The sequence below is a fragment of the Saccopteryx leptura genome, chromosome 11 (genome assembly GCF_036850995.1).
Source record: "Saccopteryx leptura isolate mSacLep1 chromosome 11, mSacLep1_pri_phased_curated, whole genome shotgun sequence".
Lineage (NCBI taxonomy): Eukaryota > Metazoa > Chordata > Mammalia > Chiroptera > Emballonuridae > Saccopteryx > Saccopteryx leptura.
In genome coordinates, this window is record NC_089513.1 from 62,120,832 (window position 1) to 62,135,595 (window position 14,764).

A 14,764-nucleotide genomic window follows, 5' to 3' on the forward strand; every position below is an offset into this window, starting at 1 on the left:
TAGTTAGAGTCATATAACTACTACCATAGTCAAGATACAAAAGAGTTCAACAACCCTCCAGAAACCCCTCTGTGCAAACACTCCCACAACTTTAAATTCTGGGAGCTAGCCTGACCTGTGGTGGCGCAGTGGATAAAGTGTTGACCTGGAACGCTGAGGTTGCCAGTTCAAAAACCCAGGCTTGCCTGGTCAAGGCTCATATGGGAGTTGATGCTTCCTGCTCCTTCCCCCTTCTCTCTCTCCTCTCTTTCTAAAAATGAATAAGTAAATTCTGGTAGCCAGTGATTTAAGTTCTTTATCCCTACAAGCTTTGCCTTTCCCAGATCATGTTGTAAATGGAAGCATACAGTGGATAACCTTAAAATTTTTTTTTTTACTTATTTATTTTAGAGAGAGCAAGGAACGGGGGGTGAAGAAACTTCAATTTGTTATTCCACCTATGTATGCATTCGCTGATTGATTCCTGTATGTGCCCTTACCAGGGATGAAACCCACAACTTCAGTGTACTGGGATGACACTCTGACCCACTGAGCTACCCTGGGCCTTTTGAGTCCAGCTTCTTTCACTTAGTATAATGCATTTGAGATTCATCCATGTTTTTGCATGTCACCACAGTGCATGCTACTGATATCACTGTTTAGTATTCCATTGTATGGACGGACCATCATTGGTTTATGCATTCACCTGCTGAAGAACATTTAAGTTGTCTCCAGTTTGGGGCTACCACAAATAAAGCTGCTCTAAACTCTTAGACATTGGTTTCTTTTCTTTTCTTTTTTTTTTTTTTTTACAGGGACAGAGAGAGAGTCAAAGAGAGGAATAGCTAGGGACAGACAGACAGGAACGGAGAGAGATGAGAAGCATCAATCATCAGTTTTTCGTTGTGACACCTTAGTTGTTCATTGATTGCTTTCTCATATGTGCCATGACCGCGGGCCTTCAGCAGACTGAGTAACCCCTTGCTCGAGCCAGCGACCTTGGTGGCTGGTCCAAGCTGGTGAGCTTGGTCCAAGCTGGTGAGCTTTTTTTGCTTAAGCCAGATGAGCACGCGCTCAAGCTGGAGACCTCGGGGTCTCGAACCTGGGTCCTTCCGCATCCCAGTCCGATGCTCTATCCACTGCGCCACTGCCTGGTTAGGACATTGGTTTCTTTATGAACATGTCTCCATTTTACTTGGGTCAATACCAAGGAGTAGGATTGCTGGGTCATGCGATAAGTGTATTTTAACTTTACAACACACTGTTGAACTGTTTCCCAGAGTGGCTGTAGCATTTTACATTCCCCTAGCAATATATGAGTGTGGTTTTGTTGTAATTTTAGCCTTTCTAATAGGCGTGTAGTGGTAGCTCACTGGGATTTTGATTATTGAAATCATTTCTCTACATCGGCTCTTGCTTTCCTACAGCCTACTCTCCATTTAGAAATCAGAGTGGTGCTTTCTACACATACTTTAGACAATGTCATTCTTCTCAAAACCCTCCGCTGTCTCCCCATCTCACTCAGAGCCAAAGTCCTCATCATGGTCACAGTGGTCACAGCAGTTACAGGGCCCCACAGTCTTCACTGCCCGGGTTATCTCTCTGGACTCTCTTCTACTCATTCCTGGCTCCGCCCCGCTGGTCTCCTTGCTGTTACTCAAACCCACCAAGCATGCCTAGAGCATTCTCCATCTCCCTTATCTACTCTAGTTTTTTCTTTTGCATACATCAACCTTTAACATACTTTATCATTTATTCATGTATTATGTTCATTATTTACTGTCCCGCCTCCAGGTGTTTAAACGTGGTCTACAGCTGTACCCTAAGTGCACTGTGGGTGCACCATCTCACACAGTGCGTGGAGGTGGTACTCAATACCCGTCTCCACAAAGGGGCACTGGTTGGCTGGAGGGAAAAGAGAAAGCCATTTCACTCTAAACACATTGGTATTTTTTTAATTTAAAATGCCCTAAAGGGCCTGACTGGCTGGTGGCGCAGTGGATAGAGCGTCGGACTGGGATGCGAAAGACCCAGGTTCGAGACCCCGAGGTTGCCAGCTTGAGCGAGGGTTCATCTGGTTTGAGCAAAAGCTCACCAGCTTGAGCTCACCAAGGTCGCTGGCTCAAGCAAGAGGTTACTCACTCTGCTGAAGGCCCGCGGTTAAGGCACTTATGAGAAAGCAATCAATGAACAATTAAGGTGTTGCAACGCGCAAAGAAAAACTAATGATTGATGCTTCTCATCTCTCCGTTTCCTGTCTGTCTGTCCCTGTCTATCCCTCTGTCTTACTCTCTCTCTGTCTCTGTTAAAAAAAAAAAAGAAGATATTTCAAAATGAATATGGAGCGATTAAAAAAAGCATTTGACAAAAAAATAAATAAATAAAATAAAATAAAATAAAATGCCCTAAAGGCACCAGTGGCACTAAGATCCTTTAGTTTTTAGTCTCCAAAGGGATAATCATAAATCATAGGCATGGACTTCTCACCCCTCCCCCATCACTCTCCCCTCGAGCACTTGAACCTGTGCAGTCCTGCAAGTTGACAGTGCTGATCCACCCTGTCATGCACTCACCCTCACCCGTTGGCTTCTCCCTTTGCCTGGCACACCTGGGAGATTCCTACATGTCATGTTCTACACCAGTCACAACTTTCAAGGGTAAACGACAGAGAGCCACCATGAAACTGACAAGCAAAAAAGGAAGTGCTGGCCCATGGTACTGTTGAAAGCACAGACTCTGGCTGAAGACTGCTTATGCTTGACTCCTGCCTCTACCATGTGAAAGCTGGGTAGTCTTGGGCAAGTTACAAAAACTTTTTTGTGCCTCAGTTTCTTCATTTACAAAGTAAAGAATATCATTGTTCTTAACACACAGGGTTGCAAGTATTAAGTGAACTGGTCTTTGTGTAACACTTAGAACAATGCCTGGTGTATAGTAAGTACTCTATCAGTTTGTTAAATTAAATGAATAAACCTAACTAAAAAGTCTAGGGGAAGAGCCTGACCAGGCGGTGGCGCAGTGGATAGAGCGTCGGACTGGGATGCAGAGGACCCGGGTTCGCACCCCGAGGTCGCCAGCTTGAGTGTGGGCTCATCTGGTTTGAGGAAAGGCCCACTGGCTTGAACCCAAGGTCGCTGGCTCCAGCAAGGGGTTACTCGGTCTGCTGAAGGCCCGCGGTCAAGGCACATATAAGAAAGCAATCAATGAACAACTAAGGTGTTGCAACACACAATGAAAAACTAATGATTGATGCTTCTCATCTCTCTCCGTTCCTGTCTGTCCCTGTCTATCCCTCTCTGTGACTCACTCTCTGTCTCTCTAAAAAATAATAAATAAATAAATAAATAAAAATTAAAAAAAAAAGTCTAGGGTAAGAGACTGTTTCTGTCAGAGCCTCATCCAGAACTCAGGCGATGACACGATGGCACCAACCTTATTTCTATGTCTCTGTTCCTCCTTCCTCTAGGTTGCTTTCATTCCTGGGCAGGCTGTCTCCTCATGGTGACAAGATAGCTGCCAGCACCTCCAGACTTACAACCCCAGCAACCCTATAGAATTCCCAGTTCAACTCATTGTCTTTGATGAAGTCATGTGCCCTTACACAAAGCACAGTAATACAATGCTCTGCATAGTCAGGCATAAGTTATAAACTCACTCCAAGTGCCAGGAGGAAAGTGGGAGGACTCCTTGTAGAAACTGGAGTACTGTTGCTAGCAACATTCAGGTCACATCACTCCCCTCCAATGTGCCTTGTGTCTCTATCCTGTCATCTGTCACACTGAGTCAAGTTTGCTGTATAACAGGCTGAGGCACTAATGCTCTCCCCTAGCCCAGTAGGCTGAGGGTCCCTTTGGCATCTTGGATTGCCCAGGGACCAGGGACTAGCACATGAAAATGCTCCATAACTCTTTCCTGAGTGAACTCACCCCCAAACCTCTAGCCCATAAATAACCTCCTCTGCAGCAGGCTCCTGGGTCCCCCAGTCCAACAGGCTGCACATGGTCCCTCGGCAATGATTGACAGGAAACAGTCTGCAGAACTGTGATTATTTGGGATTTGTTCTTAATGCGATGCTGGTTCCTTTCTGTTCTTTAATGCCATTTTGTACTCACGTAGTTCAAAGTTCTTTACAAACAGTAATTAATTCAACTTCATTAAAGCCAATTAATCCAGGATTAGTTATAAATTTGCCCAGAGGAAGTTATTATATAGGTACTTTGCTCTTTGATTTGAGTTTTGGCTTTAAAGATTCTTTTAGGAGTAAAATGGAAATTTTCCTTTTTTCTTAGGGTATCTACCTTGCCAGTGATTGTGTTAAGCATGTGCTGGAAATGCCATGAGATACTAAACAAATCTGCTAATGCCGTTTTAGCTGCAGGATGAGAGAGATGGTATCCTGGCAAGAACTGGTTCCGTGCAGGTTCAACTTATGGCCTTATCTCATGGTGACTGTGGGACTCACCATTTTTTCCATCTGCATATGGATTGAATCATATTTTGCAAGATTATTATAGTCTGTAATGGTCAGCATCCACTCCCTCTCCTCCTCCTCCTCCTCCTCCTCCTCCTCCTCCTCCTCCTCCTCCTCCTTCTTCTTCTTCTTCTTCTTCTTCTTCTTCTTCTTTTTTACAGAGACAGAGAGAGAGTCAGAGAGAGGGATAGATAGGGACAGACAGGAACGGAGAGAGATGAGAAGCATTAATCATCAGTTTTTCGTTGCGACACCTTAGTTGTTGGTTGATTGCTTTCTCATATGTGCCTTGACCGTGGGGCTACAGCAGACCGAGTAACCCCTTGCTCAAGCCAGCGACCTTGGGTCCAAGCTGGTGAGCTTTGCTCAAACCAGATGAGCCGGCGCTCAAGCTGGCGATCTCAGGGTCTCGAACCTGGGTCCTCCGCATCCCAGTCCAACGCTCTATCCACTGCACCACCACCTGGTCAGCATCCACTCCCTCTTCTTTTGTAAGGCTCCTCAGTTCTCACTTCCTTTCCTCAGGATCAGTGTGGGTGTTGACCCTACTCTAGCTCAAAGGGTGAGCCTGAGACTCATCCATTCCACCAGCCTTGGCAATTGGTTTGGTGGTGAGCATGTGACCCAAGTTAGCACAATTGGAGAAAGCAGTACAAAAGTGTGCCCTCTGATACTGGTCTCAAACTTGGGTAAATCCATTTGAGCCATGATGGGACCCCAGGAGGAGAGCCTGGGTATGGCAGAATAATAGCCCTTCAAAGATGTCCATGTCCTGGAACCTGTGAATATGTTACTCTACATGGTAAAAGGGACTTTGCAGGCATGATTTAGGGAAGGATAACCCAGGAGATTATCCTGGGTTATCTTATGGGCCCAATATAATCACCAGTTTCCTTATAAGAGAAAGGCAGAGGGTCAGAACTAGAGAAATGGCATCATGAGAAAGACTCTACTGGCCACTACTCTCTTTGAAGACGGAAGAAGGTCATGCACCTAGGAATGCAGGCAGCCTGCAGAACCTGAAAAATACAAGAGTGGAGTCTCCCCTAGACCCTTCTTCTGGAGTTCCTGAGAATTCAGCTTAAAAAACATGACAATATTAACCCCTTAGGCCAGGACACACACATATAAGACAAATATTAAGGATGGAGAAAGCCTACGTCTTTATAGTCCAAAAGCCCTAATACCATTTTCTGTGCCTTTCCCAGGGCTAGAGCCCCTTGTAAAAGATCTCATTTAATTTCCTTAATAATCCTGTAAGTGAGCGTTGTTACTGCTCTTTTACAGCAGAAGGATGTGGACCTACAGATGTAATTGCTCAGACAAGGTCAGATTTAAATCCACGTCATCTGGGCAGAAGTAGGAGGCTTTGCTGCCCAGAGCACAGGGCCCTTCCATTCCCTGCCAGCTGATCTTTGTTTCATGTTGGGTTTCCTAAATCCCCATGCTATGAACCATCTTTATAATTTATGCACACTCCAGGTGCCACTTACTATTGTTCTTTAAATTGAACTGCTTTTTGACTCGATAAAAGTATTTTTTCTATGTAGAAAATCATCTCTTTTTCTATTTGATAGAGAGACAAAGGAAGAGAGAGAGGGAGAAGAGAGGGAGAAGCATCAACTCATAGCTACATCACTTTAGTTGTCCACTGATGGTTTCTTGTATGTGCCTTGACCAGGGGGCTCAAGCTGAGCCAGTGACCCCTTGCTCAAGCCAGCAACCTTGGGCTCAAGTCAGCAACCTCAGGGTTTTGAACAAGGGACCTCAATGTTCTGTTTCAATGCTCTATCCACTGTACCACCACCAGTCACATTATATAGCAAACTACTGTCATTTGCCATACGTAGTCAGAAACCATAATAACCTTAATTTCAGTCGGGGCTAACGTCATATTCCACCTCTTTAGAGTTACTGAAAGAGAATTAAATAGGCAATAATCTCACTCTACGAATCACTGTTATTCAATTTTATATCTTTGTACCAACTCTAAGGTGCCAGCAAAATCATCTCAGTCCCCAGAAATCAGCCTAGGGTTTAAATAACAAGCATTCAAATTAGGTTTGCAATAATGAGAAAAAGGTAGGTAATTCCAAATGCTGGTAAGGATGTTGGAACATAAGGTCACTTAATAAGCCAGTTAGCTGTAAAAACTGACTCCTTCAATGAGGTTTTTCTTTGACTTATTCGATTCTGATTGGTTTAGGTCTTGGGGACCATGGCTCTGAAGTGTACTCCAGTCATTGGGAATGATCCTGTTTATAATAATCATAGTAGTCTCCCTGGTGTACTGTCCTGTCTCAAAGTTTTAAATGCATGTTTGCAGCCACTAACGACCAAGCAAATGAATTCAAGACTAGAATATCATAAAGGAATGAAGAAAATGACCAACTTAAAAAATATGACCTCAGCCCTGGCCAGTTTGCTCAGTGGATAGAGCGTTGGCCCAGTGTATAGAAGTCCCAGGTTTGATTCCCAGTCAGGGCACACAGAGAAGCAACCATCTGCTTCTCTCCCCCTCTCTCTCCTCATTTTCTCCCTTTTTTCCTCCCGTAGCCAGAGGCTATATTGGGCAGATGAGTTTGTAAAATCTGTATTTTTGAGTTTGCTTACTTTTAGTGTTAAAAAATGGTGCTAGGCAGTGCCAGGTATGGGATCTGTGAAATTGCAAATTACCTTTCTGCTTGGGAAGGGCCATTGTCCTGCTAATGTGTGCTGGAGGAGAGAGAAGCCATTTTTTTTTTTTTGCAGAGTTTGTGCAGAAAGTTTGAAGAAGGAGATGGGAACAGAGGTGAGGGGCTTTTGTGAGTTCTGCTAAGACTGGTGAGGTCTTTGATTCTAGAAAAAACCAGAGAAGATTCTCTTGGTTGCAGAACTAGAGAATGTGTCAGTGGGTTTGGGAGCCCTGTGTGTTTGCTCGTCGGCCAATGCGAGTCTTGAATAAAGGAATGACCCACCATTTTTTGGCTCCACTGTTTCTTTACCACCAGTCCGAATCTAATGAGAACCTGCATGTGCATGGCCACGAAGGTGGTGGCCCTTAGTCTTACAGGGGGGATTATGAAAAACAAGACAACACATCCAAAAGGAAGTTACTTATGCTAAGTCCCAAGCCACCACAGACTTAATTACAGTATCAGTTCTTCCAGAAATGGAATCTTAAAACAGTCAATCAAGAATTGACTGATCAGCCCTGGCCGGTTGGCTCAGTGGTAAAGCGTCGGCCTGGCGTGCAAGGGGTCCCTGGTTTGATTCCACGCCAGGGCACACAGGAGAAGCGCCCATCTGCTTCTCCACCCCTCCCCTCTGCTTCCTCTCTGTCTCTCTCTTCCCCTCGTATTGTACTTATTGGCCATTTGCATATCTTCTTTGGAGAAATGTCTATCAAGTCCTTTGTTCATTTTTTAATTGGATTGCTCATTTTTAATTTTAAGTGTAGGAGTTCTTTATATATCCTAGGTATTAAACCCTCATCAGATATTTAATTTGCAAATATTTTCTCTCATTCTTTGGTTTGTCCTTACATTCTCTTAAGAGGTAGTGTCCTTTGATGCACAAAACTTTTTAATTAATTAATAAATTTTTTTAGTGAGAGAGACAGAGAGAGAGAGAGAGACAAAGAGAGAGACAGACAGGAAGAGAGAAAGATAAAAAGCATCAATTCTTTGTTGCAGCACCTTAGTTGTTCATTGATTGCTTTCTCATAGGTGCCTTGATATGGGGTGGAGGGCTCCAGCGAAGTGAGTGACCCCTTGCTCAAGCCAGTGACCTTGGTCTCAAGCCAGTGATCTTCAGCTTCAAATCATGGGGTCATATGTATGATCCCGTGCTCAAGCCTGTGACCTTGTGCTTAAGCTGGTGAGCCCATACTTAAGCTGGATGAGCCTGTGCTCAAGCTGGTGACCTCAGGGTTTCAAGCCTGGGTTCTCAGTGTCCCAGTCCGATGCTCTATCCACTGCACCACTGACTAGTCAGGCAAAAGTTTTAAATTTTGATGAAGTCCAACTTACCTATGTTTTCTTTTGTTGCCAGTGCCCTTGGTGCTATATTTAAGAAACCACTGCCGCCCTGGCCGGTTGGCTCAGCGGTAGAGCGTCGGCCTGGCGTGCGGGGGACCCGGGTTCGATTCCCGGCCAGGGCACATAGGAGAAGCACCCATTTGCTTCTCCACCCCCCCCTCCTTCTTCTCTGTCTCTCTCTTCCCCTCCCGCAGCCGAGGCTCCATTGGAGCAAAGATGGCCCAGGCGCTGGGGATGGCTCCTTGGAGTGGCTCTGGTCTCGGCAGAGCGATGCCCCGGAGGGGCAGAGCATCGCCCCCTGGTGGGTAGAGCGTCACCCCTGGTGGGCGTGCCGGGTGGATCCCGGTTGGGCGCATGCGGGAGTCTGTCTGACTGTCTCTCCCTGTTTCCAGCTTCAAAAAAATACAAAAAAAAAAAAAAGAAAAAAGAAAGAAACCACTGCCAAATCCAAGCTAATGAAGATTTACATCTATGTTTTCTCTTAAGCGTTTTATAGCTTAAGCTCTTAAATGCAGGTGTTTGATCCATTTGAGTTCATTTGTATATACTGTGTAACTTCTTTCTTTGGCATATGAACGTCCAGTTTTCCCAGACCACTTGTTGAAGAGACTATCTTCCCTATTGAGTGCTCTGGCGCCCTCCATCAGTGTGTGGTGGGTTCATTCTGGGATCTCTATTCTGTTCCCTTGGTCTGTACGTCTGTCCTTATGTTACTACCACATTGTTTTTACAGATTTCCTTTTTTTTAAGACTTTATTTATTCATTTTAGAGAAGAGAGAGAAAGAGAGAAGGGGGAGGAGTAAAAAGCATCAAATCCCATATGCGCCTTGACCAGGCAAGCTCAGAGTTTCAAACCGGAGACCTCAGCATTCCAGGTTGAAGCTTTATCCATTGCATCATCACAGGTCAGGCTGACATTATTTTGATTACAGTAGATTTGTAGTTGTTTTTTTTTTTTTTTTTTTGTATTTTTCTTAAGTTGGAAACGGGAGGCAGTCAGAAAGACTCCCGCATGCGCCCGACCCCGGTATGCCCACCAGGGGGCGATGCTCTGCCCATCTGGGGCATTGCTCTGCCGCAATCAGAGCCATTCTAGTGCCTGAGGCAGAGGCCACAGAACCATCCTCAGCGCCCGGGCCAACTTTGCTCCAATGGAGCCTTGGCTGCAGGAGGGGAAGAGAGAGAGACAGAGAGGAAGGTGATGGGGACGGGTGGAGAAGCATATGGGTGCTTCTCCCGTGTGCCCTGGCCAGGAATCGAACCCGGGACTCCCACACGCCAGGCCGACGCTCTACCACTGAGCCAACCAGCCAGGGCAGATTTGTAGTAAGTTTTAAAATCAGAAAGTAGGAGACTGTCTTTGTTTTTCTTTCACAAGATTATTTTGCTATTTGGTGTCTCTTGAAATTTAACATGAATTTTAGGATGTATTTATCTATTTCTGCCTAAACCATAGATGTATTTTATTTTATTTATTATTATTTTTTGTGTGACAGAGACAGAGATAGAGACAACAAGAGGGAAAGACAGGGATGGACATACAAGAAAGGAGAGAGATGAGAAGCATCAATTCTTCATTGATGCACCTTAATTGTTCATTGATTGCTTTCTCATATGTGCTATATATAGCCTTGACCAGAGGCTATAGCAGAGTGAGTGATCCCTTGCTCAAGCCAGCAACCTTGAGTTCAAGCCAGCGACCATGGGGTCATGTCTAGGATTCCATGCTCAAGCCAGTAACACTGAGCTCAAGCTGGGAGCCTTGAGGTTTCAAACCTGGGTCCTCTGTGTCCCAGTCCAATGCTCTATCCACTGTGCTACCACCTGGTCAGGCCATTGATGTATTTTAAAATGGGAATGATTATGTTTATATCTTGATTTTTCTGTGTTGATTTTGTATTGTGCAACTTGACTGAATACAGTGGTGTGTGTGTGTGTGTGTGTGTGTGTGTATTTTTAAAGGTTTTCTATATATTGTATTATGTTGTCTAAGAATAAAGCTAGTTTTACTCCTTCATTTCCAAATTGGGTGCCTTTTATTTTACTTTTTTTCTTACCTAATTGTTCTGGCTAGAACTCTCAATACCATAGTGAATAGAAGTGGCAAAGGTAGGTATCCTTGTCTTGTTTCTTTCTTTCTTTTTTTTTTTTTTTTTTTTTTTTGCCTATCTATGTGATATTTATTTATTTATTTATTTTTACAGAGACAGAGAGAAAGTCAGAGAGGAATAGACAGGGACAGACAGACGGGAATGGAGAGAGATGAGAAGCATCAATCATCAGTTTTTCATTGTGACACCTTAGTTGTGCATTGACTGCTTTCTCATATGTGCCTTGACCGTGGGCCTTCAGCAGACCGAGTAACCCCTTGCTCGAGCCAGCAACCTTGGGTCCAAGCTGGTGAGCTTTGCTCAAACCAGATGAGCCCGCGCTCAAGCTGGTGAGCTCGGGGTCTCGAACCTGGGTCCTCCGCATCCCAGTCCGACGCTTTATCCACTGTGCCACCACCTGATCAGGCGTCTTGTTCCTGATTGTAGGGGAAGAACTTTCAGGCTTTCATCATTGAATATGATGTGTTTTAAAATAGAAAAAGTTGAATATGTTTCTATCCTGTAGGGAATTATCAGGGAGAATAGATGGAAATACAGGAAGAGAAGAGTAGTAAGTGGAGTGAGGCCCCTGAGAGATGATGTGTGCCCCAAACTGTTACCTGAAACCCAGTTAGTAGACTAACAGTGAGTAGCAGGAAGGTCAAGTCTATCTTTGAGTCATGATACAAGGATAACTCAGCAGTGTTTAGTACATGAAAGCTTAGGGTGGAGAGTAAGAGTTGTTTCCCAATCTCTCTCCCTCTTTTTTTTAAGTGATAGGAGGAAAGATAGCGAGACAGATTTCTGCATGCACCCCAACCGGGATCCACCCAGTAACCCCCATCTGGGGCTGATGCTCCAATCAACTGAGCTATCCTCAGCACCTAAAGCCTATGCTCAGACCAACTGAGCTATCCTCAGCACCTAAAGCCTATGCTCAGACCAACTGAGCTATCCTCAGCACCTAAAGCCTATGCTCAGACCAACTGAGCTATCCTCAGCCCCCAGGGCCAACATTTGAACCAATCAAGCCACTGGCTGTGGGAGAAGAAGAGGAAAAGAAGGAGGAAAGGGGGGGGAGAAGCAGATGGTGGCTTCTCTTGTGCGCCTTGACTGGGAATCAAACCCAGAATGTTCGTACGCCAGGCCAACATGCTATACACTAAGTCAACTGGCCAAGACCTCCCAATCTATCTTCTCTCCTTTTTTACACAGGAATAGAAATTTTAGTGGGGCATATATCTTTCCAGCTAAAGACTACATTTCACAGCTGCCCTTGCAGCTTTCTGTAGCAATTTGATTAAGTCTGACCATTGAAGTATTAGTAGAAATGATGGTACAACTTGAGGTCAAGGTTTTAGGGAAGGAGCATATCCTCCTTTCCTTTTCTCCTCCTTGACAGTTCAAACCAGCCTTTACTGGAGCTCGAGGAGCCACCATGGACGACAGAATAGAAGGTGTGGGGAGGGGGGTTGCAGAGTAAGAAGACAGAGGAGAACAGGTTCTTAATAATTACAGAGTTCACCAGGTAGAATGGCTGCTTGGACTTTTTTTTTCATTATTATTATTATTATTATTATTTTTGTATTTTTCTGAAGTTGGAAATGGGGAGGCAGTCAGACAGACTTCCGCATGCGCCCGACCAGGATCCACCTGGCATGCCCACCAGGGGGCGATGCTCTGCCCATCTGGGGCGTCGCTCTGTTGCAACCAGAGCCATTCCAGCGCCTGAGGCAGAGGCCACAGAGCCATCCTCAGCGCCGGGCCAACTTTGCTCCAATGGAGCCTTGGCTGCGCGGGAGGGGAAGAGAGAGACAGAGAGTAAGGAGATGGGGAGGGTGGAGAAGCAGATGGGCCCTTCTCCTGTGTGCCCTGGCCAGGAATCAAACCTGGGACTCCCGCACGTCAGGCCGATGCTCCACCACTGAGCCAACCGGCCAGGGCCCCTGCTTGGACTTTATGTGAGAGAAAAGTAACTTCTATCTTGTTTTGTGATAAGATGCCAAAGAACTATAAAACTTAGCGTTAGCAATGTCATTTTAAAGAGGAAACGTCAGGCCTCTTACCTCTTCCTTTCTGTGGAGAAAGGAAAGAGAAGAATGCAGGAGCTTCCTGGCTTACAAGGGCAGCTGGGTAATCTAGTCATAGTTTAGCTGACTCCTAGAATTCTCTGAAAGGGTGCCTGGGGCCATTTGCCACACAGAGAAAAGAAGATAGAACTTATCTGAAAACCTTAGAAAACAATGTTTATGTACCTTAATCAAGAACTCCTGCCTGTCCAGGCAGTGGCGCAGTGGATAGAGCATCGGACTGGGATGCGGAGGACCCAGATTTGAGACCCCAAGGTCGCCAGCTTGAGCACGGGCTCATCTGGTTTGAGCAAAGCTCACCAGCTTGGACCCAAGGTCGCTGGCTCGAGCAAAGGGTTACCTGGTCTGTTGAAGGCCCACGGTCAAGGCACATATAAGAGAGCAATCAATGTACAACTAAGAAGCCACAATGAAGAATTAATGCTTCTTATCTCTCTCTGTTCCTGTCTGTCTGTCCCTATCTATCCCTCTCTCTGACTCTCTCTCTGTCTCTGAGAGAGACAAAAAAAAAATTCCTATACTTGGACTCACCCTAAAGTCATGAGAGTAACATGTACCTCTGTACAAGGGGATCACAAGCCCCTCCTTACCCATCCCATCCAGTACTTGATTTTGTGTAAAAGCAGGCTCAGAACTGTAAGAGGGCCTACAGGATTTGTGATTGTGCCTCATGTAGCTAGCCGGCTAATTAATAAACTCCTCAAAAATTCATCTGGACTTGGTGTCTTTGAAGAAATCACTGGTTACATTACAATAGTTAAGTTTAACTATTATTTTGCAACTGAATTAATATTCTAATAGAATACATAATCTTTACTTGGGCAGTTCTAAATGTTCAGCTGAAGGTGGAGACCATAACAGTGTAATGGCTCCACGGGGCTACTGAACAATTATCTGCTGACGGACACAGCAGCCTTTAGGAGACAGTGGAGAAGACAGAGGTGAGCTTGACCTGGACTTGTGGGTTCAAAGGTCAGGTGTGAAAGAAGTCAAATCCAGGGGGGAGCAAAGGATAGGAAACCAAGTGGTTGAGATCAGTGGTGGGATTCAAATAATTTAACAAATGGTTCTCTGACCTAATTGCTGCTTTAAGTATAAAAAAAGATATACTGAAAGGTAGTTTATTATTTCATGCATTTAATACTTAAATAAGAACAATAAAAGGTACACAAAACCAGATTGTTATAAGGAAGAATTTAAAAATATTAATGAAAAAATATTAAATAATACCTGAGAAAAACATTAAAACTGTTATTTAAGATATTTCCAGGCCCTGGCCGGTTGGCTCAGTGGTAGAGCGTCGGCCTGGCATGCAGGAGTCCCGGGTTCGATTCCCGGCCAGGGCACACAGGAGAAGCGACCATCTGCTTCTCCACCCCTCCCCCTCTCCTTCCTCTCTGTCTCTCTCTTCCCCTCCCGCAGCCAAGGCTCCATTGGAGCAAAGTTGGCCCGGGCGCTGGGGATGGCTCTATGGCCTCTGCCTCAGGTGCTAGAATGTCTCTGGTTGCAACAGAGCAGTGCTCCAGATGGCCAGAGCATCGCCCCCTGGTGGGCATGCTGGGTGGATCGCGGTTGGGCACATGTGGGAGTCTGTCTGACTGCCTCCCTGTTTCCAACTTCAGAAAAATACAAAAAAAAACATAATAATAATAAAGGTATTTCCAAAGACAGCTTGTCACCCTCTGGTTGTTTGGCACTTTTCCTCTTTACGTTATATGTTTACTGAAGTAACAAACATGAGGGAATTAAAATGTAGTATTTTATTAAAGGTATAATGATTTTTATGAAATGAATAAATATTACAAGCATAGTTCTGTCAAGTTTTTTTCACCTATGGATGGAACGAACATTATTACTACAGGCACTTAGAACAAGCTGTTGCACAGATGAATGTTAAAGTAGAGTAAAGAATGTAAATTTGTGATTTCCAAATTGGGCAGCTGCCCAGGCACCCATCTTAGAGAGAACCCTGATTGTCAGTGCCATTTTTTTTAAATTTTTTAAATTTTATTTATTCATTTTAGAGAGGAGAGGGAGAAACAGAGAGAGAGAGAGAGAGAGAGAGAGAGAGAGAGAGAGAGGAGAGACAGAGAGAGAAGGGGGGGAGGAGCTGG